This window comes from Tursiops truncatus, chromosome 13 (genome assembly GCF_011762595.2).
Source record: "Tursiops truncatus isolate mTurTru1 chromosome 13, mTurTru1.mat.Y, whole genome shotgun sequence".
Classification (NCBI taxonomy): domain Eukaryota; kingdom Metazoa; phylum Chordata; class Mammalia; order Artiodactyla; family Delphinidae; genus Tursiops; species Tursiops truncatus.
Genome location: NC_047046.1, coordinates 7,999,901 through 8,022,654, shown reverse-complemented (window position 1 = coordinate 8,022,654; position 22,754 = coordinate 7,999,901). Strand labels below are relative to the sequence as shown.

Genomic DNA, 22,754 nt, shown 5'->3' with positions numbered 1-22,754 from the left:
AAATGCCTAGAAGTACTGTGGCGGGTGGGGCAAAGGCGGTGCACCTAAACACTGAGTCCCTACAGAAACTATTGCGGAAGGAGAGCAGGTTCCCGCTCCACGTGGACTGGCACCGAGTGAAAGTGAGTCGAAGCTTTCGGGCAAGGTCTGAACAGCCAAGGGGGCTGCCCAGTTTGTTCATTTAATTTGAAAATAATTAAAATTAAATTCAAAAATGATTGCGTTTAAAAGCAAAGAAGTTAGGGAATTCTTTGGTGGTCCCATGGTTAGGACTCTGCGCTTCCACTGCAGAGGCTCGGGTTCCATTCCTGGTCGGGGAACTAAGATCCCGCATGCCGCGTGACACGGCCGTAAGTAAATAAATAAATAAATGTAATGGCAAGTCTGCCACTGAGAACAGCAACAAAAAAAGCAACGAAGTTAAACTTGCACCTTTAAAATTTGTATTTTATTCATTATGCTAATTTTTAAATTCAAAGTTTGGAAGTTTCATTTAGCTCTTTTTTTAATGCGCCCTGACAAAACTTATATGTGCCAGAGGAAATAGGTAGGAGGATAACACAAAAATAACAGTGGTTATCAATTATCTTATTCACCAGATATTTTGTTATCATCTAGTACGTGCTAGGTACTTAACTAGACGCTGGTAAAATAGTGATGAAAGAGACACTAGTTCAGACATAGACAAGCCATAAACAGGGACAACCATAGTAAGACTCCACACCCACTAGGATATCTGTAATAAAAAAGATGGACAATAACAAATGCTGGGGGCTTCCCTGGTGGCGCAGTGGTTGAGAGTCCGCCTGCCGATGCAGGGGACGCGGCTTCGTGCCCGGGTCCTGGAAGATCCCACATGCCTCAGAGCGGCTGGGCCCGTAAGCCATGGCCGCTGAGCCTGCGCGTCCGGAACCTGTGCTCCGAAACGAAGAGGCCACAACAGTGAGAGGCCCGCGTACCGGGGGAAAAAAAAAAAAAATTTTGGAAAGGAGGTGGAGACATTGAAACACGCATTCATTACGGATGGGAATGGAAAAGTTTGACGGTGCCTCAAAAAGCTAAACTTAGATTTGCCATACGACACAGCAGTTCCACTCCTATGTACATACCCAAGAGAATACAAATATATATCCACGCAAAATCTGTACACAAATGTTCACAGTAGCAGCATTCACAATAGTCAAAAGATGGATGCGACCCAAATGTACATCAGCTGATGAACGGATGAACAAAATGTGGTATATCCATATAATGGAATATTTTTCCTCCATAAAAAGGAATAAAGCACTGATACATGTTATAACATGTATGAACCTGGAAAACATTTTACTAAGTGAAAGAAGGCAATGCAAAAGACCACACATTGTATGATTCCATTTATATGAAATGTCCAGAATAGGTAGATCCACAGAGATGAAAGCAGAGTAGTGGTTTCAGGGGGTAGGGGGTGGGGGAGAAAGTGCAGTACTGCTTAATGGGTATGGGGCCTCTTTTTAGGTGATGAAATTGTTTTGGAAGTTAGATAGAGGTGATAGTTGCACAACATTGTGAATGTGCTAAATGCCACTGAATTGTACATTTTATTTTATTTATTTATTTGTTTCTGGCTGTGCCGTGTGGCTTGTGAGATCTTAATTCCCCGACCAGGGATTGAACCCAGGTCCCGGCAGTGAAAACGCTGAGTCCTGACCACTGGACTGCCAGGGAATTCCTGAATTGTACATTTTAAAATGATGAATTTTGTTATTTGTATTTTACCTCAATTAAAAAAATTAATTGAGTTGATTTATCTCATTTTGCAATCATTATGACTGCATATCTATGTATTTATACGTGTAGAGTGTTATTGCAAATGAACCCAGCTGGGTTAAGGAACACATGGAAAAATCTGTCTCTTTAGTTCCTTCTTGCACGTACAAGATAGAGCCATACGGTCAATTTCCACTTTTTAATTGGTTTATCAGGTACATATTAATACTTACCCTTGTTATCCTGATCAGGATATATAGAACGTAAGTAGTTTTTCAATAGAAAAACTGTAATAAAAACATAATAGTTTAACAGCTTTAAAAATCACTATCCTGAGAATTCCCTGGTAGTCCAGTGGTTAGGACTCGGCGCTTCCACTGCAGGAGGCACAGGTTTGATCCCTGGTCTGGGAACTAAGATCCCGCATGCTGCACTGTGTGGCCAAAAAAAAAGTGTCAAAATAACTTAAAAAAAAATCACTCTCCTACCTTCAAATTAAACTGATATTGAACATTAATATGACACTGAATCTATTTTAAAATGTTTACATAACCATATATTTTTCAGATTATAAAGTAATTCATGCTTATTGTAGAAAACTTGGAAAATATAGGAAAGGAAAAAGCAAAATTACCTATCATATCACAACTGAGTGGTAATTTTGATGTCACCTCAGTATATTTTCCTTATCTTTGGTCATTGCTGAATCTCCATACATACAGCAGCATCTGGCATATAATAGCCATACGATAAATATTTGTTAAATATATTAATGATTGGATCTTTGTTGAAAGTTAAACCAAGCAAATTTTACCATGAAATTAATTAAAGTATGTGTATAATTTTGTTGGCTTGATATCTTTTAATTTTCAAGTTTGCAATACTGAGGAAAGTACTACAGACAGATCCAAATCACAGAGCAGAGGTGGATACTCTAGGTCAAGAAACAGTCTCTTTAAAACCATCCAATAAGAATTCACTTCATTCACTGAAACATTTTATTACTTGAATATACTCAGCCACATCTCACATAGGAAGGCGATCTCCTTTGCTGATTTGAAAGCTACATTAACTTTTACTAGCCTCTGGTACATGGTTTGGATTGTCAAGACTTATTCTTCCCCAAAGCTGAGCTCATCAAAAGTAATGGAGAAGTCTTTTGATGGTGGATAAATTTTCCAGTGCCTTAGGGGAGAATGCTAATGAAAGACTGGTGGAAAAGATTCAACAGTCTAGATGCCAATAAGAATATTCCTGATTCATGGTAAGAGGTCAAAATATAAACATGAATAGGAGTACAGAAGAAGTTTATTCCAACCCTCACAGGTGACTTTGAGAGGTTCAAGACTTTAGTAAAGGACGTCACTGCAGATGTGGTAGAAAGAGCAAGAAAACTAGAAATAGAGGTGGAGACTAAAGATGCGATTGAGTTACTGCAGTCTCATGATAAAACTTGAACGGCTGAGGAGTTTCTTCTCATAGTTTCTTTTTTTTTTTAGGTGAGGCCACGTCACCTGGGCCTGAGATCGTTTGGTTTATTTATTTTTTTAAGATTTATTTATTATTTTTTTTAGAATTTTATTTATTTTTTTATACAGCAGGTTCTTATTAGTCATCCATTTTATACATATTAGTATATATATCAATCCCAATCTCCCAATTCATCACACCACCACCGTCCCCCCGCAGCTTTCCCCCCTTGGTGTCCATACGTTTGTTCTCTACATCTGTGTCTCAATTTCTGCCCTGCAAACAGTTCATCTGTACCATTTTTCTAGGTTTCACATATATACATTAATATACGATATTTGTTTTTCTCTTTCTGACTTCACTCTGTATGACAGTCTCTAGATCTCTCCACGACTCTACAAATGACCCAATTTCGTTCCTTTTTATGGCTGAGTAATATTCCATTGTATATATGTACCACATCTTCTTTATCCACTCATCTGTCCATGGGCATTTAGGTTGCTTCCATGACCTGGCTATTGTAAATAGTGCTGCAGTGAACATTGGGGTGCATGTGTCTTTTTGAATTATGGTTTTCTCTGGGTATATGCCCAGTAGTGGGATTGCTGGATCATATGGTAGTTCTATTTTTAGTTTTTTAAGGAACCTCCATACTGTTCTCCATAGTGGCTGTTACCAATTTACATTCCCACCAGCAGTGCAAGAGGGTTCCTTTTTCTCCACACCCTCTCCAGCATTTGTCGTTTGTAGATTTTCTGATGATGCCCATTCTAACTGGTGTGAGGTGATACCTCATTGTAGTTTTGATTTGCATTTATCTAATAATGAGTGATGTTGAGCAGCTTTTCATGTGCTTCTTGGCCATCTGTATGTCTTTGGAGAAATGTCTATTTAGGTCTTCCACCCATTTTTTGATTGGGTTGTTTGTTTTTTTAATATTGAGCTGCGTGAGCTGTTTATATATTTTGGAGATTAATCCTTTGTCCATTAATTCATTTGCAAATACTTTCTCTCATTCTGAGTGTTGTCTTTTCGTCTTGTTTGTAGTTTCCTTTGCTTTGCAAAAGCTTTTAAGTTTCATTAGGTCCCATTTGTTTATTTTTGTTTTTATTTCCATTACTCTAGGAGGTGGATCAAAAAAGATCTTTCTGTGATTTATATCAAAGAGTGTTCTTCCTATGTTTTCCTCTAAGAGTTTTATAGTGTCCAGTCTTACATTTAGGTCTCTAATCCATTTTGAGTTAATTTTTGTGTATGGTGTTAGGGAGTGTTCTAATTTCATTCTTTTACCTGTAGCTGTCCAGTTTTCCCAGCACCATTTATTGAAGAGACTGTCTTTTCTCCATTGTATATTCTTGCCTCCTTTGTCATAGATTAGTTGACCATAGGTGCGTGGGTTTACCTCTGGGCTTTCTATCCTTTTCCATTGGTCTATATTTCTGTTTTTTTGCCGGTACCATATTGTCTTGATTACTGTAGCTTTGTAGTACAGTCTGAATTCAGGGAGTCTGATTCCTCCAGTTCCACTTTTTTCCCTCAAGACTGCTTTGGCTATTCGGGGTCTTTTGTGTCTCCATACTATTTATTTATTTAATTTATTTTTGGCTGTGTTGAGTCTTAGTTGCGGCACACGGGATCTTCGTTGAGGCACACGGGATCTTTCATTGTGGCACACCAGCTTCTCACTAGTTGTGGCATGCAGGTTTTCTCTTCTCTAGTTGTGGCATGTGTGTTCCAGGGTGTGTGGGCTCTGTGGTTTTTGGCATGCGGGCTCTAGTTGAGGCACGCTTGCTCAGTAGTTGTGGCACGCAGGCTTAGTTGCCCCGCAGTATGTGGGACCTTAGTTCCCTGACCAAGTATCCAACCCACATCCCCTGCATTGCAAGGCGGATTCTTTACCACTGGACCACTAGGGAAGTCCCTCATAGTTTCTTGAGATGCAGTCTACTCCTGATGAAGATGATGTGAAGATTGTTGAAATGATGACAAAGGATTTAGAATATTACATAAACTTAGTTAATAAAGCAGTGACAGGGTTTGAGAGGACTGACTCCAATTTTGAAAGAAGTTCTACTGTGGGTAAAATGCTATCAAACAGCACTGCATGCTACAGAGAAGTCGTCCGTGAAAGGAAAAGTCAACCAACGGGGCAAACATCACTGTTGTCTTATTTTAAGAGATTACCACAGCCCCCTAACCACCCTGATCAGTCAGCAGCCACTAGCAAAAAATTACAGCTCACTGAAGCATAAGATGATGGTTAGCATTTTTTAGCAGTAAGGTATTTTAAAATTAAGGTATGTGCATTTTTTAGACATAAGGCTAACGCACACCTGATAGACTACAGTATAGTGTTAATATAAGGTTGTTTTGTTTTGTTTTTGGCTGAGCTGAGCAGCTTGCAGGATCTCAGTTTCCTGACCAGGGATTGAACCCAGGCCACAGCAGTGAAATCGCCGAATCCTAACCACTAGACCGCCAGGGAATTCCCTAACACACATTTTACGTGCACTGGGAAACCAAAAAAATCCACATGACTGGGACTTCCCTGGTGGTCCAGCAGTTAAGATTCTGAGCTCCCAGTGCAGGGGGACCGGGTTCAATCCCTGCTCAGGGAACTAGATCCGCATGCTGCAACTAAATATCCCTCGCTCCACAACTAAAGATCCCTCACGCCGCAACGAAGATCCTGCATGCCGAAACTAAAGACCCGGCGCAGCCAAATAAATAAGTATTTTTTTAAAAACTCACGTGACTCAGTTTTATTGTGATGGTCTGGAATGGAATCTGCAATATCTCCAAGGTATGCCTGTATTACAGAGGAGTTAGTGATGATCAAAAAGAATGTTAAATTACTCCCCAAACTTAAGCCTTGGTGTTAGAGAGCCCTTTCATCAGCTGTGATATAAAAGTTAGGAACGGTGCCCGTTTGAAGGATAAGGTGGTGAATTTCTTTGGTTTTACCTGAAGTGTCATTTGGTCTCAGTGTCTGCAGGAGAAGCCACGAGGACAGCTGTATAAACAAGCCTGGAGACACCAGATGGGTCAGGTTGTATGAGGATCTCCCCCAGAAACCTAGACATACTGTAATAGAAAACTTGCCTGGGGACTTCCCTGGTGGTCCAGTGGTTAAGGCTCTGCGCTCCCAACACAGAGGGCCGAGATTCGATCCCTGGTCAGGGAACTAGATCCCGCACGCTGAAACTAAAGATCCCAGTGCCACAACCAAGACCCAATGCAGCCAAATAAATAAATAAATATTAAAAAAAAAGAAAGAAAACTTGCCTGACCACCCCAGCTGAAATGATTTCTTGGAGCAAGTCTTCGACACTCATTTGGCACAAGTGTGTTCATTTATTTATTCATTCCAAAATATTTTATGAACACCCTTTGTTCAGTCTCACTCAGAGTGAGTAAGTGAGTGAGTGAACCATATCTGAGGAATGGGCAGGGAGTAGAGAGGATGTGCAGATGAGGAGGGAGTGGAGACTCACACGAAACCGAGGGACTTATCCCCAAAGATTTTGGGATACCTTCAAAACTATACACTTGATTCCTGATATCTCTTGCACAAATGATAAGTATTCTGCTTCATGCTACACACACACACACACACACACACAATCTCAGTATAATATTAAAACAGGAAAAATACATTTGGCAAACAGGTGCCAAGTGCAAGTCTTGGAGAGATGATTGAATATTTCGTTTTTTCCCCTGTTGATAGTGAACCCATTTTGAAATGTAAATTTCAACTACTCTCTTAACTCCTCTACAGCCACTCTAGAGTAATAGGGAGGAAAATGGTAAGTTTCAGATTTGATTCTTCCTTTCCAGGTACAAATTATCCTGAGAACATAAATTACATGATTTACTTTTTTTTTTTCCAGAGAAAGCCTTTCAGGAGGAAATTAAGAGGGAAAATATCATGCTAGTAATTTTCTACACATTAGTTATTAAATAAGCATTGAAAGTAGAAATATGTTAGGGGAAAGAAATAATTTGAATATTATTTATGCCCCCAATATATAAAAGTGCTTATAAAACCTGTGACAAGGCCAAAATGAAAGGAAAAACTAATTTTTTGCTTAAAAAAATTGAGATGAAGTTAACCACCTTAAAGTGAACTATTCAGTGGCAGGTAGTACATATATAATGTTGTGCAATCCCCCACTCTACCTAGTTCCAAAACACCTTCATCATCCCTAAAGGAAATCTCATACCCATTAAGCAATTTCTGCCCAATCCTCCCTCCTCTCAGTCCCTGGAAACCACAAATCTGTGGTTCTACCTCTGTAGATTTATCTATTCTGGACACTTCATGTAAATGGACGCATTTAATAAGTGATCTTTTGTGTCTGGCTTCTTTCAGTTAGCATGCTTTTGACGTTCAACTGCATTATAACATGCATTAGTACTTCATTTCTTTTTATGCCTGAATTAAAAATATATATGTACATATATACATGTACATCTCACTGTTTATCCAATCATCAATTGATGGACATTTGGGTTATACATAACTTTTGGCTATTATGAATAGAGCTGTTATGAATGCTCGTGTATCAACATTTATTTGAGTACCTTTTCAATTCTTTTGGGTATATCCCTAGGAGTGAAATTGCTAATTCTTTAAACTTTTCTCACTGCTCATAGAATCCAGCGTAGCCCAACCCTGAGGTGCTTACTGAGCGTGCCTATTTTGGGGGAGAAACAAAGCCATTAGCAGGGTAAAAGAACTCTACTTATTAAGAACTGGAGTCTGATATATTCATCACACAGTAAAAATAAAAAGATGTTAATGGGGAGTTCCCTGGTGGTCCAGTGGTTGGGATCGGCACTTTCACTGCTGGGCTGGGTTTGATCCCTGGTCGAGGAACTAGGATCCTGCAAGCCACATGGCACAGCCAAACATAAATAAATAAATAAAAGCAGTTAAAAAAAAATCTTAAGAGATGTATATACAATATGTTTTAGAAGGTATTTGAAAATATGGCTATCTAAGATTTGACAGTTATAGGATCTACCTTTTCATATTCAAGAGTCAGTTCCAAGCCAGTTCAGGCTGAAGGCCTATTTATCTGTTACAAGATTCATCTGTCCTGAAGCATATAGACACTGCAATATTTGGTTTGATGAAAAAATGTTAAACCCTACCAAAAGTTACAGAAATGCAGTCAAAACAAGAAAGATGCCATAATTTAGATACAATATTAGCCAAGATTTAAATAAATTGATAAATAAGTGCTAATTAAGGTGCAGGGAATCAGGGCCTTTCTTTACAAGACTGGTAAGAATGCAAATTGATACAGTATGTCAGTGGACGTATTTAGGAATGCGTATCAATGCCTTAAAAAATGTTTATATTCTTTATTCTATTTTTCTCTTTCTGGGTATTTAACCTTAGAGAATAACCATGAATACTCATGATGATTTATTAATGTACTGTTCATTGTAGTGTTACTATAATGAAAAAGTGAGAGCTACCTAAAGTTCATCAATAGAAATGAGACATAAGTTATGGTTCACACATAGGAAGAATACACATGCAACCAAATTATTTTGTAGAAAATATTTAATGACTTGGAATAATGTCCATGATATATTTTTAAATAGAAAATAATACGTGTATACAATACCAAATTTCTAAAAATGGATATACATGCATAGAAAAAAGTCAGTTTCCCTCCTCTATAAAATGAGGATACTAATTAAGCATGCACCTCATGGAATGGTTATAAACATGAAATTTAATGAGAACATTCATATTCCAATGCTCAGCATAGTGTCTAGCATATTTAAAGGATTCAGTAAATGTTAATTATTGCTATTGTAGTTGTCAAAGGCTATACATCAAAATGCTAGTCTTAGTTATCTTTGGGTAGTAGAATTATGAGTGATTTTAATTTCGTTAAATATGCTTTTCCATATTTTCCACAATTAATGTGGTTGTTTTTTGTATGCAGGGGAAAAAAAGAAGGAAAGAAAACATTAAAAGAAAAAACATTGACTCTCTCCAAGCAAGGTAAGTCTGCTTAAGATAATTCTTACTTCCCTGCCAGAGTGATTTGATAGCGAATAAAGATTTTGATATATTCGGAAAGGTATCCTAATCTTTGCTGCCTTCTCTTTTGGTAAGAGTAGAGATGAACAGTGGTATCAGACAACCAAAAATAAATAAATAAAAAGCTTTCTATTAGGCTGGCTCTCCAGGCTATTTCTATTCTTAGATATGAAATAAAATTTGGAGAGCAGTGCTTTAGAGGTTGGGCAAGAATTTTAAAAAGCCAGGGATTACAACAGAGGTCACTCATTTAAAATCAATCAAAGAATCAAACTTGGATTATGTCATTCACCTGCTAGCATTTTTTTCTTCTTTTTTTGCGGTACGCGGGCCTCTCACTGTCGTGGTCTCTCCCGTTGCGGAGCACAGGCTCCGGACGCGCAGGCTCAGAGGCCATGGCTCACGGGCCCAGCCGCTCCGCGGTTTGTGGGATCCTCCTGGACCGGGGCACGAACCCGTGTCCCCTGCATTGGCAGGTGGACTCTCAACCACTGCGCCACCAGGGAAGCCCCTGCTAGCATTTTTTATAGCAACCCTTTGCCTAACTTAGAAACTACACATTACTCAGCCAGGCATTTGAAGCCATTTCAAAGATAATTTTCAGAGTGAATTAAAACTTTTTTTTTTTTTTCTTAATCTAAGTTTTGGAGTTTCCAGCTTTCTACTTTGGGACTTTAAGTTCACACCCAGAGATAAAAGTGTCAAGATAAAATTCCAAGAACTGTTCTTTGGGCATCACTACCACATATATAGTTAAAAAGAAAACTTGAGAAGCTTTCAGAGAAGGATTCTTCTATGTAACAATCCTTAGATATGGTGGGAAATTCCCTGCCATGGGGTTGGGTGGGATTGGTCCCACTCTCAGCCAATGGATGTCTCCTACTCCTCAGCCATAGTGATTGGTTTAGTGATGGGCACATGACCCAAGTTAGACCAATCAGATTCAGTTCCTGGATATTTGTTTAAATTGTTTCCCACCAAGCAGAAAAGAGAAAAGGGTGAGGTCTGGGAGCTGGAGGATGCCGTCTAGAGATTTAAGTGGGAAAACCAGCTTGAAAATGAAGCCCACATGAAGAATGTGGAGGTGAGAAATGATGAGAAATAAATCATGCTCTGGTGCCAGTGTGAGAGCACTAGATTAAGCTCAGCCTCTTGCTAGATTAGCCTGTTTAGTCGAGTTACTATCTTACAGCATTTTTTGGGTGGCATATTGGGGTCAGTTACCTGAAACTAAACAATCCTGATTCAGGAGGAAAGAATATAAAAGTCAAACAAGATCTTAAAAAGATCAAAAAGTCAAAGCCAAGGTCTTAATCATAATTAAAAATACAGTAGATTATAAGTAATTTAATATCAAATGCGACTCTTTAGTACTTTAGTCATGCACATATGTCTTCAATTGTGGCTCGTTAGACAAGCTGCTGTATCTCAAATAATATAATATTCCTTTCTTAAATCTACCCTTTTACCTTGTTTGTAACTTAACCTAGGATTCATCCTGCTTCACAAGAAAGTATTTTTTTTTAAGTGTCACATGATGAAAAAACTATTTAAATAAAAGAGGCCATTCTAAATCAAGAGTTACCTGGAATTAGAAGAGATAAGAATCAAGTAGAATTGAGTTAGTTGAAACAAAAAAATCTTCAATTCAAGGTCAAAAGAGCTGTTTGGGAAATCTTTCCAATAGTGCTCAAAAGAAAAGGCTGTTTAAAGACAGATGTGGGGGGCAGTGGTTAAGAATCTGCCTGCCAATGCAGGGGACATGGGTTGGAGTCCTGGTCCGGGAAAGATCCCACATGCTGCAGAGCAACTAAGCCCACAAGTCACAACTACTGAGCCTGCGCTCTAGAGGCCATGAGCCACAACTACTGAGCCCGTGTGCCACAACTACTGAAGCCCACACACCTAGAGCCTGCGCTCCACAACAAGAGAAGCCACCGCAATGAGAAGCCCATGCACTGCAACAAAGAGTAGCCCCTGCTCGCTGCAACTAGAGAAAGCCTGCACGCAGCAACGAAGACCAAACACAGCCCAAGAAAATTAAATAAATAAAAAATTTAAAAATAAAATAAAATAGAGACAGATGTGGGGACTTCCCTGGTGGCACAGTGGATAAGACTCTGCACTCCCAATGCAGGGGGCCTGGGTTCGATCCCTGGTTGGGGAACTAGATCCCACATTCATGCCACAACTAAGAGTTCGCATGCCACAACTAAGACTCGGTGCAACCAGATAAATAAATAAATAAATATTTTTTTTTAAAAGAGCTTTAAAAAAATACAGATGTGTGTTAGGGAATATCATTCGAAATCGTGATCTATACAAAATTACTACAAGCATCATGACCCTAGGAAGTGTAAGGGTGGACAAAAACTGACATTGCAGGGAACAGTTATGAGGCACTTATATATCCTTATATGATTATCAATGAAGGTAGTGGTGAAGAGAAAAAAGTGCTAAGCCTGAACTTGGAATTTTTCAAGACGACTCTCCTTATCTCAGCATCTGAGTATCTCCGTCTCTGAATGTTGATCTTGTTCATTTATGAGTTGAGGATGTTTGTATTCCATTGTGTCTGTCCAGTTTGTAATGTGGATGAGCGTCGGCCTGTCTGCCTTGGATTGTAAATTGTTGGGGAGAAGAGGCAAGGCTTAGCTAATTCTCTCTGTGAATCATTTAGCACAGCAGAGCACCACACGCAATGAGAGATTTAATAACTGTGTTTCTTAAGGCCTTTGGAAGGAGGTTTAGTCCCATTTATTGCTTTCTTGATCCTGCTGGCACTTCTTAAGACTGTGGGGAAAGTCGACTTGATTTACATTGTCAGCCTGGAAGCTTCTGCTGAATGTGATGACTGAGGCCTATCGGTGATATCTGTGGGTGAATGTCTGTGTGGTGTAATAAATATATTTGGTCTTTATCCCCAGGTTCCTGGCACAGAGCCCTTAAAACCCTTGGGATTTCATGATTGATAGGGGTGTCTTTTGTATTCATAGGAGTCCCTTTTGAGCACACCTGAGTTTATGCTAATGAGAGGACTTGGGGTGGGGGTCCCTAGATGGGGCTGGTCACCAGAGAGATCAACTGATTAGAGGGTAGGGATTTTCAGCCCCATCTACCAACCTTTGGGAAGATTGGGAAGGTACCCCTGCTTCCATGGGGACAGACGCTCCTGTGCTCAGGACCCTTCTGGACCTTGCTCTCTGTACCTCTACATCTAGCTGTACATCTGCATTCCTTTACAATATCCTTTATAATAAACTGGTAAATGTAAATAAATGTTTCCTTTAGGTTTGTGAGCCATTCTAGCAAATTATCTGTCCAGAGGAGGGGATCATGGGAACCCCAATTTATAACCAGTACAGAAGTACAAGTGACCACCTGGACTTGCAATGGGCATCTGAAGTGGAGGAAGTCTTGTGGGACTGAGCCCTTAACCTGTGGCATCTGATGTTATTTCCAGGTAGACAGTGTCAGAATTATGTTAAATCTGTGGGACCTCCAGTCAGGGTCTACTGAAAACTGGAGGGTTGCTTGACGGTGTTAGAAAACACTCCAGTCTGAAATGTTATGTTTTCACATTTTTGTAGTTGTTTGATGTGATACTATTATACATATTTGGCAAGTTGACTGAAATATGTTTTAAAATTTGATTCACTTTAGTGTGAAATTCAAATCTTGTGGAATTCAAAGTTCTCTCAAATAAATGGAGAATTACAAAGCTTTATTTTGACTTTAGCAACTGTTATTGGGGATGGAATGCTTAACCATTGAATTTTAACTTAAACAAGAGAAGGCTCTCCTTACCAGCACAGGTATAAAACCTGCACAAAGGCCCAGGAAGACAAGGCACTTCTATTTTCTCCACTTGTTACTGACTCGGTACGATAACATTTAGTTTTCCTTTATTTTACCTCATTCAATATGCTAATAAGTACTGTATGAGGTTTAATAAACATCTACAAAAGCATTTAATAATAAAAGAGTTTTTCTTTTTTAGATTTTTTTTGATATGGACCATTTTTAAAGTCTTTATTGAATTTGTTACAATATTGCTTCTGTTCTATATTTTGGTTTTTTGGCCACGAGGCATATGGGATCTTAGCTCCCCAACGAGGGATGGAACCCACACCCCCTGCACTGGAAGGCGAAGTTGTAACCACTGGACTGCCAGGGAAGTCCCAAAAAAAAGGTTTTTAAAAAAAATCTAAGAGGGCTCCCCTGGTGGCGCAGTGGTTGAGAGTCTGCCTGCTAATGCAGGGGACACGGGTTCGAGCCCTGGTCTGGGAAGATCCCACATGCCGCGGAGCAATTAGGCCCGTGAGCCACAACTACTGAGCCTGCGCGTCTGGAGCCTGTGCTCCGCAACAAGAGAGGCCGCGACAGTGAGCGGCCCCCACTCGCCGCAACTAGAGAAAGCCCTCGCACAGAAACGAAGACCCAACACAGCAAAAATAAATTAAAATAAATTAATAAACTCCTACCCCCAACATCTTAAAAAAAAAAAAGTTCAAAAAAAAATCTAAGAAAGCAGGGGTCAGGAGCACGAAAAAAGAAATCTAAGAAAGCAGAGAGCCTTGATTTTGAGTTCCTCTAAATCAGAATTCGTGTTCTCACTAAGCGTGGGGTGTTAGCAGGAGTGAAAAGTGCATGGTGAGATCAAGAGAACTGCTGAAGTTAGCTATGGAACAGAAAGGAAATATTATTCCAAAAAATTTGTAAACATTGTCGCAGGTACTGTTGTTATTAAAGTTAGCAATGTTAACCCTCAAAATATCCAAATCAATCAACAATCACTTCTGTTTTCTATCCATTCTATCAATGTTCCATTTGTGGACCCTTATTTAATGAGGGCTCATTATGTGCTAGATTTTGAAATGTTTAAAGAAGGTAGACACAGTCATGGCCCTCATGGAGCTTCCAGTCTATCCAGACAAGAAAGTTACACAGTGGGTTGCCTTGCTGGTGGGAGAGGGTGTTGACTAGAGAGGAACACAGGGGAACTTTCTGGGGTGATAGAAATGTTCTGTATATTGTGGTTGGTGATTACATGGGTGTATGCAGTCACCAACACGCTGGGTGAAACACTTAAGATCCATGCATTTTTCTATATCTTAATTGTACCTCAATTTTGAAGCAGAAGCAGCCACCCCCACCCCCCAAAAAAGCAGTTACAATACAATGTGACAAATGCTTTGACAGAGTGAATGTAGAGTGTTATGTGCACGTACATTAGGGTACCTGGCCCAGTGTTAGGGGTCAGAGAAAGCTTTCCTGAAAAACTATGCAGAGCTGGTATCTAAAGGTTGATTAAAGATAACCAAGTGAGGAGTTCCTTCAAATAGAGAAATTGCATGTGCAAAGCCCCAGAGGCAGGAGAGAATGTGACCCGTACTGAACTGTGCAAGCAGTTCATTATGGTTAGAGTGGAGGTTGTGAGGTGAGGTTGGTGGAAGGTGAGGCTGGAGAGATGAGCAGAGCACAGAACAGGAAAGGCCCTGTAAAGCTATTTTAACAAGTTTGGATGTTATCATGAAGCCATGGGGAAGCCCCAAAGGATTTTCAACAGGAAGAGACAAGGTCCAACTTACAGTATAGAAAGACAGTTTCTCTTCGGGGCAGAGAATGGATTGGAAGTAGGCAAGACTAAGAGCAGGGAGGCAGCTGCGATAAAGTAAGAGCAGTGGCCTGAGCGTGGGTCATGGCTGAGGGGTGAGAGAAGTGGATGGAGTTGAGTGGAAAGTAGGGCACAGAATTGGCTCCATCCATTTCTCCATCCATTTACTTTTTTTTTTTTCAAAATTTATTTATTTTTGGCTGTGTTGGGTCTTCGTTGCTGCACGCGGGCTTTCTCTAGTTGCAGTGAGCAAGGGCTACTCTTCGTTGTGGTGCGTGGGCTTCTCATTGCGGTGGCTTCTCCTTTTGCAGAGCATGGGCTCTAGGTGCACGGGCTTCAGTAGTTGTGGCTCGCAGGCTCTAGAGCACAGTCTCAGTAGTTGTGGAGCACGGGCTTAGTTGCTCCGCGGCATGTGGGATCTTCCCAGACCAGGGCTCGAACCCGTGTCCCCTGCATTGGCAGGCGGATTCTTAACCACTGCGTCACCAGGGAAGTCCCAAGATTTTTTTTCATGTGGACCACCTTTAAAGTTGTTATTGAATTTGCCACAATATTGCTTCTGCTCCATGCCTTGGCCTTTTGGCCGCGAAACATATGGGATCCTAGCTCCCTGACCAGGGATTGAACCTGCACCCTCTGTAGAAGGCAAAATCTCAACCACTGGACCGCCAGGGAAGTCCCTGCTACAGTGTTCTTTATCTCTAGCATTTTGGGAGTTTTTTCTTAGGATTTCTGTCTCTCTGCTTACACTGCCCATCTGTTCCTGCATGCTGTCTACTTTATCCATTAGAGCCCTTACCATGTTAATCATAGTTGTTTTAAACTCCCAGTCTGATAATTCCAACATCCCTGTCATGCCTGGTTCTGATGCTTGTTTTGTGTCTTCAAACTGTGTTTTTTGCCTTTTGGTATGCCTTGTAATTTTTTCTTGATAGCCAGTCAGGATGTACCTGGTAAAAGGAACTACTGTAAATAGGCCTTTAGTGAAGTGGTGATGAGTTGTAGGGAGAGGGGAAGCCGTCTATAGCCCTGTGATCGGGTCTCAGGCTTTTAAGGAGCCTGTGCCTCTGGGCTGTGAACTTCACAAGTGTTTCTCAGTTTTTTTCTCCCACCTCCCGCAGGACGGCTAGAGTGTGTTGGAGTTGTGTGTTTCCCTGCCCCAAGTCAGTTAGGCTCTGATGATACACCAGTGGGTTGGGCTCTGGTTAACTAGTTTGTCCTGAGGACAGGCCTTGTTAAAAACAGAGTGCTCTGGCTATTTCAAAGTGGTTCCTTCTCCTTGCCAGAAGTCTGAGGAGATTTTTCTTTGATATTTACTGTGGGAACCTTGTCTAACTCCTGGAGGTGAATCTCACGATATTTTGGGCCCCCTCCATGACTGGGTTTCCCTGGAGTCTTAAACGCTCAGAATCAATTATAGTTCAGGTTTCCCTGCTCAGGCACTGTTGCCCACTGGCCCCCTCATCTCCTGAGTCTCTGCTCTGGGAAGCCTCCTTGTATTCCCTTGTCTGTCAAACTTGGGGGCAGTGGTTTTCTTTGTGCCCTCTCCTCTCTTGTGGATTCAGAAAGAGTTGTTGATCTGTCAGTCTGTTCTGCTTTTTACTTGTTAGGTAGGACAGAGTGGCAACTTCTAACCTCCTTACGTGCAGAACTGGAAACCGGAAGCTCTGTTTATAATATTTTGATAGCTGTCTTAGTGCTCATCTAATATATTTCTCTATGCTCCCACTTCATTTTTTGATTATTTTACTAACATATTTTGGTTTAAAAGTCTTAAGTGTTTATATATCCATAGATCCATAGATATATAAACATCCATAGATCTTGCCTCTGATAGCTTCCGCGTTGCTTATAATCCCAAACCTATTTCATGTTACATCTGGGGTAAATAAAATAATGCTTTCTCTTAGTTTAAAAAATATATATGTTTAGTTCTTTGTCTGATGTAGGCTTTATTGATTGGAGTATAAGATTTGTTCAGGCACAATTCCCAAAATCCACCTCAAGCAAAGTTATCAGACAGCTCCAGATTCTGAGGCCTGGATTGTCTGCAAACTTAGAGCATAGATTGATCAGATTTTTCCTAAGTTGCCAGTAAAAAGCATGAACTTGGAAACCAGAGACTTGGCTTCTGGTCCCAGCTTTGCCTGCAGGTAGATAAGCACATTTGACTCTCTGAGACACAGCTTCTTCAACTATGAAAAGAGAAGGGGGTATAAGGTCACCTTGAAGGGTCCTTGTGGCTCAAAAATTCTGTAGCAAACCTTGAAGTTCTCATTATTAAGTCCTGAATCTCTAGGCCATAGTAAGACCCTGTTCAAGCTATACCATTCCATGAGGTAACTGTTAAATAAATGGGATGGCTAAGGGTGGTGATAAAGTTAATTCATAGATTGAGACCCACAAAATGGAGGCCACCCCAGGGGCCCAGCCCAAGTCACAAATAGGACCTGCTAGGCTTAGAAGGAAATTCCCACCTCCTAGCCAGTCATGCCCTGTTTCCATGTTGCTGCGTGTAACAGCTCTATAAAATTCACTCTCACTCAAAATCCTTTGGGAAGGGTGCTCCACTGCTTGTGAGGTCCTGTACTCCCCCAATCCATAGATTGTTTTCTCTTCAATTAGGGACATTGAACTTGTTACTAAATTGTTTTAGTTTTGTCATTTGATAGTAGTCAAAAGGTACACACTTCCAGTTATAAGTTCTGGTGGGGACTTCCATGGCAGTCCAGTGGTTAAGAATTAACCTTCCAATGCAGGGGACGCAGGTTCGATCCCTGATTGGGGAACTAAGATTCCCACATGCCTCGGGGCAACTACTGAGCCCGAGCACCACAACTAGAGAGAAGCTTGCACGCTACAGCGAAAAATTCTGCTTGCCGCAGCTAAGACCCGATGCAACCAAAAGTAAAATAAATAAATAAATATTTTAAAAAAATATATAGGGCTTCCCTGGTGGTGCAGTGGTTGAGAGTCCGCCTGCCGATGCAGGGGACACGGGTTCGGGCACCGGTCCGGGAAGATCCCACGTGCCGCGGAGTGGCTGGGCCCGTGAGCCATGGCCGCTGAGCCTGCACGTCCCGAGCCTGTGCTCCGCAACGGGAGAGGCCACAACAGTGAGAGGCCCGCGTACCGCAAAAAGAAAAAAAGATAAGTTCTAGGGATGTAATGTACAGTGTAGTGACTATAGTTAACAATACTGTGTTGTATCTTTGAAAGTTTCTAAGAGAGTAGATCTTAAAAGTTCTCATCACAAGAAAAAAATGGAACTGAGTGATAACTAAACTTATTGTGATAATCATTTCACAATACATATATGTATCAAATCATTATGTTGTACACCTTAAACTAATACAATATTACTTGCCAATATCTCAAAACTGGAAAGCATAAAATTAGAAATGGGAGGGAATTCTCTGGCAGTCCAGTGGTTAGGACTCCGAGCTTCTACTGCAGGGGGCACAGGTTTGATCCGTGGTTGGGGAATTAAGATCCTGCAAGCCCCCAGGCATGGCCAAAAAAAAAGAAAGAAAGAAAGAAAAAGAAATGGGAAAATGGCTAACTTAAAAATAATTTTTTTTAACTCTGCTTAGCATGTTACTTTCTCTTGGTGGGTGTTCCTATTTCGGGCACTTAGTACAGAGCTTGCTACAAGTAAGCAAACCAAAAGAGTTCTCTTAAAACTTAGAAAGGCCAAGAAGTAGACAACCAGAAAGAGCACACGGAATGAGACAAGTTTCACAGTGTGTGGGAAAGTCGTGCCCTTACACTCTGATCTGGATATGGCTCATCTTCACCTGGTGAGTGATTGTACTTGTTTTCATGCTCAGTGCTACCATTTCACATACCTTCAATGCTGAAGGCCTTAAAAGTAACTGTCATCACCTGACGACATGACCATATTTAGCTGAATCACCACCAAGCATTGTTTCTATCCAAATCCAATCTGTTTACCCCTCTCTGTTCCCCTTGGGCAAGTGTTCTTGGGCCCTTTGTCCACTGAGTCTCAGCTGAAAGCATTGGTTCTGATTTCCAAAGAACAAAAAGAGAGATATTTTCTGTTCTGAAGAGTAACTTCTGTACTCTATCAGTCACACCTGGTGGGGGAGGAAATTGCTTTACTAGTCAAAGAAACCTTGTTCTCTAGGGCACCATGATGGTAAGGAGAATTACAGGATGTTTGAGGAGGCTCATTTCAAAGTACAGAGATGGAGAGACTTCTGGGTTTTTTTACTAGGAAAGATATTTGCAACAACATGGCTGGACCTTGAGGATACTATGCTAAGTGAGATAAATCAGACAGGGAAAGACAAATACTGTATGATATCGCTTATATGTGGAATCTAAAAAAACAAAAATCATGGGGACTTCCCTGGCACTCCAGTGGCTAAGATTCAGCACTTCCAATGCAGGGGGCACAGGTCTGGTCCCTGGTTGGGGAACTAAGATCCCACATGCTACATGGCGTGGCCAAAAAATGAAAAAAAAAACCACAGAACCATGAAAGCAGAGAGTAAAATGGTGGTTACAAGGGATTGGGGGTGGGGAAATGGGAGAGATGTTTAGGGGTACATACTTGCAAAGAGTAGATTAGTAAATCCTGGAGACCTAATACACAATTCAGTGACTGTAGACAACGATTGTATTATAGACATTAAACTTGCTAAGAGACTGTAGTCTTTTAATTGTTCCCAACACTAGTGAAAAGAGAATTATTTGACAGAAGTGTTAGCAAAGGCTACAATGGCAACCATATTGCAATATAAATGTATCTAACCAATATGTTGTATACCATAAACTTATACAGCATTGTATGTCAAATATATCTCAATAAAAAGACAAATACACTAGAGTATTTTAACACAGACATGATGAATAAAATTACTTCAGTTGTGTAGAATTTTGTCTTAAAACTGGAGAATGAATATTCAGTAGAATACTGATATATATTTTTCTTTCTTTAGCAGGCTTGCCTTTTATAGTGGGTTGAATGGTGGCCCTCCGAAAGGTATGTCCACCCAAAACCTGTGCATGTGACCTTATTTGGAAAAGGATCCTTGTAATCAAGTTAAGGATCTCAAGATGAAATCATCCTGGATTATACAGTTGACCCTAAATCCAATGACCAGTGTCCTTATTTATTTATTTATTTATTTATTTATTTATTTATTTATTTATTTATTTTGGCTGTGTTGGGTCTTCGTTGCTGCGCACGGGCTTTCTCTAGTTGCCGCGAGCGGGGGCTACTCTTTGTTGTGGTGCGTGGGCTTCTCATTGTGGTGGCTTCTCTTGTTTCAGAGCACAGGCTCTAGGCGCCCGGGCTTCAGTAGTTCTGGCACATGGGCTCGGTAGTTGTGGCTCATGGGCTTAGTTGCTCTGCAGCATGTGGGATCTTCCCGGATCAGGGATCGAACCCGTGTCCCCTGCATTGGGAGGCGGATTCTTAACCACTGCGCCACCAAGAAGTCCCTCCAGTGTCCTTTTTTGAGAAAAAATTGAGGTATAATTGAATATAACATTAGTTTCAGGTGTATAACAATGATCCGGTATTTTTAAAAATAAATTTATTCATTTATCTATTTATTTTTGGCTGTGTTGGGTCTTTGCTGCTGCGCATGGGCTTTCTCTAGTTGCAGTGAGCGGGGGCTACTCTTTGTTGCGGTGCACGAGCTTCTCATTGCGGAGCTTCTCTTATTGTGTGGGCTTCAGTAGTTGTGGCACACAGGCTTAGTTGCTCCACGGCATGTGGGATCTTCCCAGACCAGGGCTCGAACCTGTGTCCCCTGCACTGGCAGGCAGATTCTTAGCTACTGTGCCACCAGGGAAGTCCTGACTTATTTATTTTATAACTGGAAGTTGGTACCTTTTGACTCCTTTCACCCATTTCACCCACCCCAATGACCAGTGTCCTTATAAGAGAAGATGTTGTACACCTGAAACTAATACAATGTTATATGTCAACTACATCTCAAACTGAGAAAACAGTAAAGAAAAAGAAGAGAAAATACAGAGAAGGCCATGTGAAGACAGAGGCAGAGACTGGGGATGCATCCACCACTAAGGAATGCCTGGGGCCACCAGAAGCTGGAAGAGGCAAGGAAAGGTCCACCCCTAGAACCTTTGGAGTAAGCACAGCCCTGCCATCACCTTAATTTAGGATTTCAGGCCTCCAAACTGTGAGAGAATACATTTCTGTTGTTTTAAGCTACCAAGCTTGTGGGGTTTGACATGGCAACCCCGGGAAACATAGATGCCACTTCAGATATTTTTCTCTCATCATGGCCATTTAAACTCTATGAGGAGAGGGGTTGATCCCTCTTTTCAATGCTTGGCACATAGTGGGTGCTTAATATATATCAAATGATATGAGATATCAATACCAGTGGGAAATTGTATCAACTCCACATTTCAGTGGTAGGTGAATTGTTTCCCCAATACTGTATGATGTTTATAAAGAGGTTCTATGTGAACGCAAATCTAATGTACAAGAATTAATAAAGAATTAACTTGCTTTGCCAGGTCTGTCTCTTTACTAGAAGAATAGCAATACAGGTGAGCATAGTTCTGGGCTGGGGATAGGAGACTTGGCAACTATTCTAACTTTCATCACTGCCTCATGAGCCTCAGGCAAGAGGGGTCACTTCTGTGACTCAGTTTCCCAAGCCGTGAAAAGAAAATCCTGTCTCCTTTCTGCCTACTAAGGAGGATCATGGGGGGCCAGGCTGGGCGGGGGTGGGGAGCCTGTAACGTGCTCCAGCTTAGTTAAAAGAAATATGAAATCGCCCTGCGTTATTTTACTCTTTGGAAACCAGTTTAAAGTTCTGTTCCTGTCTCACTTTCTATATCAGGATTCTTCAACCATTCAGCAGAGTGGAAGACAAAAGCTGCCCAGTTAGTAATCATTATCTCCTTTTTTACAGATGGAGAAATTTAAGGCAGAAGAGGGTTACATGTTGAAGTCAGCAAAGTAATTCACCAAGAGAATTCCAAAAAGATTCTGAGTCCGGAACAAAATGATTTTGTGGAACCATCTGTTATCCAGCTGCAGAGGTAGTTTGCTGAAGTGCAGTATTGTTGAAACCATTGTTACTGTAGCAGAAGTCGATCAGGCAATCAGGATTCAGGTAAGACCTGGATTAAGCATTCCAGTGAAGAGATGCTTTTTCATTCTAAAGGTGAGCAGATTTTATGACCTATCTACAACTTTGGTGTTTGCAAACTCAGATTAAAAGAGGATGGAGAGGGCTTCCCTGGTGGCGCAGTGGTTGAGAGTTCGCCTGCCGATGCAGGGGACACGGGTTCGTGCCCCAGTCTGGGAGGATCCCACATGCCGCGGAGCGGCTGGGTCCGTGAGCCATAGCCGCTGAGCCTGCGCGTCCGGAGCCTGTGCTCTGCAACAGGAGAGGCCGCAACAGTGAGAGGCCCGCGTACTGCGCAAAAAAAAAAAAAGAGGATGGAGAGTCCCTTTGGTCTTTTAAGTCGTGAAATTTAAGCAGTGGCCACAAAGAAGGTGGATTATCTTGACTGGGTGAAATGGTTATACTGTATTTGTGAAGGTGACCAAGAATAAACAACATAGCAAACCAGACACAAGGCTCAGTTACTTTTTTTTTTTTTTTTTAAATGTTTTTGTTTTTTTAATTAATTAATGTATTTATTTATTTATTTTTTGGCTGTGTTGGGTCTTCGTTTCTGTGCCAGGGCTTTCTCTAGCTGTGGCAAGCGGGGGCCACTCTTCATCGCGATGCGCGGGCCTCTCACTATCGCGGCCTCTCCATTTGCGGAGCACAGGCTCCAGACGCGCAGGCTCAGTAGCTGTGGCTCACGGGCCTAGTTGCTCCGCAGCATGTGGGA

At 41.1% G+C, this 22,754-nt stretch overlaps 1 long non-coding RNA gene across 1 annotated transcript; it reads left to right on the top strand.

Annotated features, from left to right (window-relative positions):
- Nucleotides 1-90: 90 nt before the first annotated feature.
- LOC141276136 (uncharacterized) lies at nucleotides 91-22,754 on the top strand. Its single transcript, XR_012325111.1, has 4 exons — nucleotides 91-350; nucleotides 9,186-9,323; nucleotides 19,865-19,908; nucleotides 21,821-22,754. It is a non-coding gene; the product is annotated as an uncharacterized lncRNA (long non-coding RNA).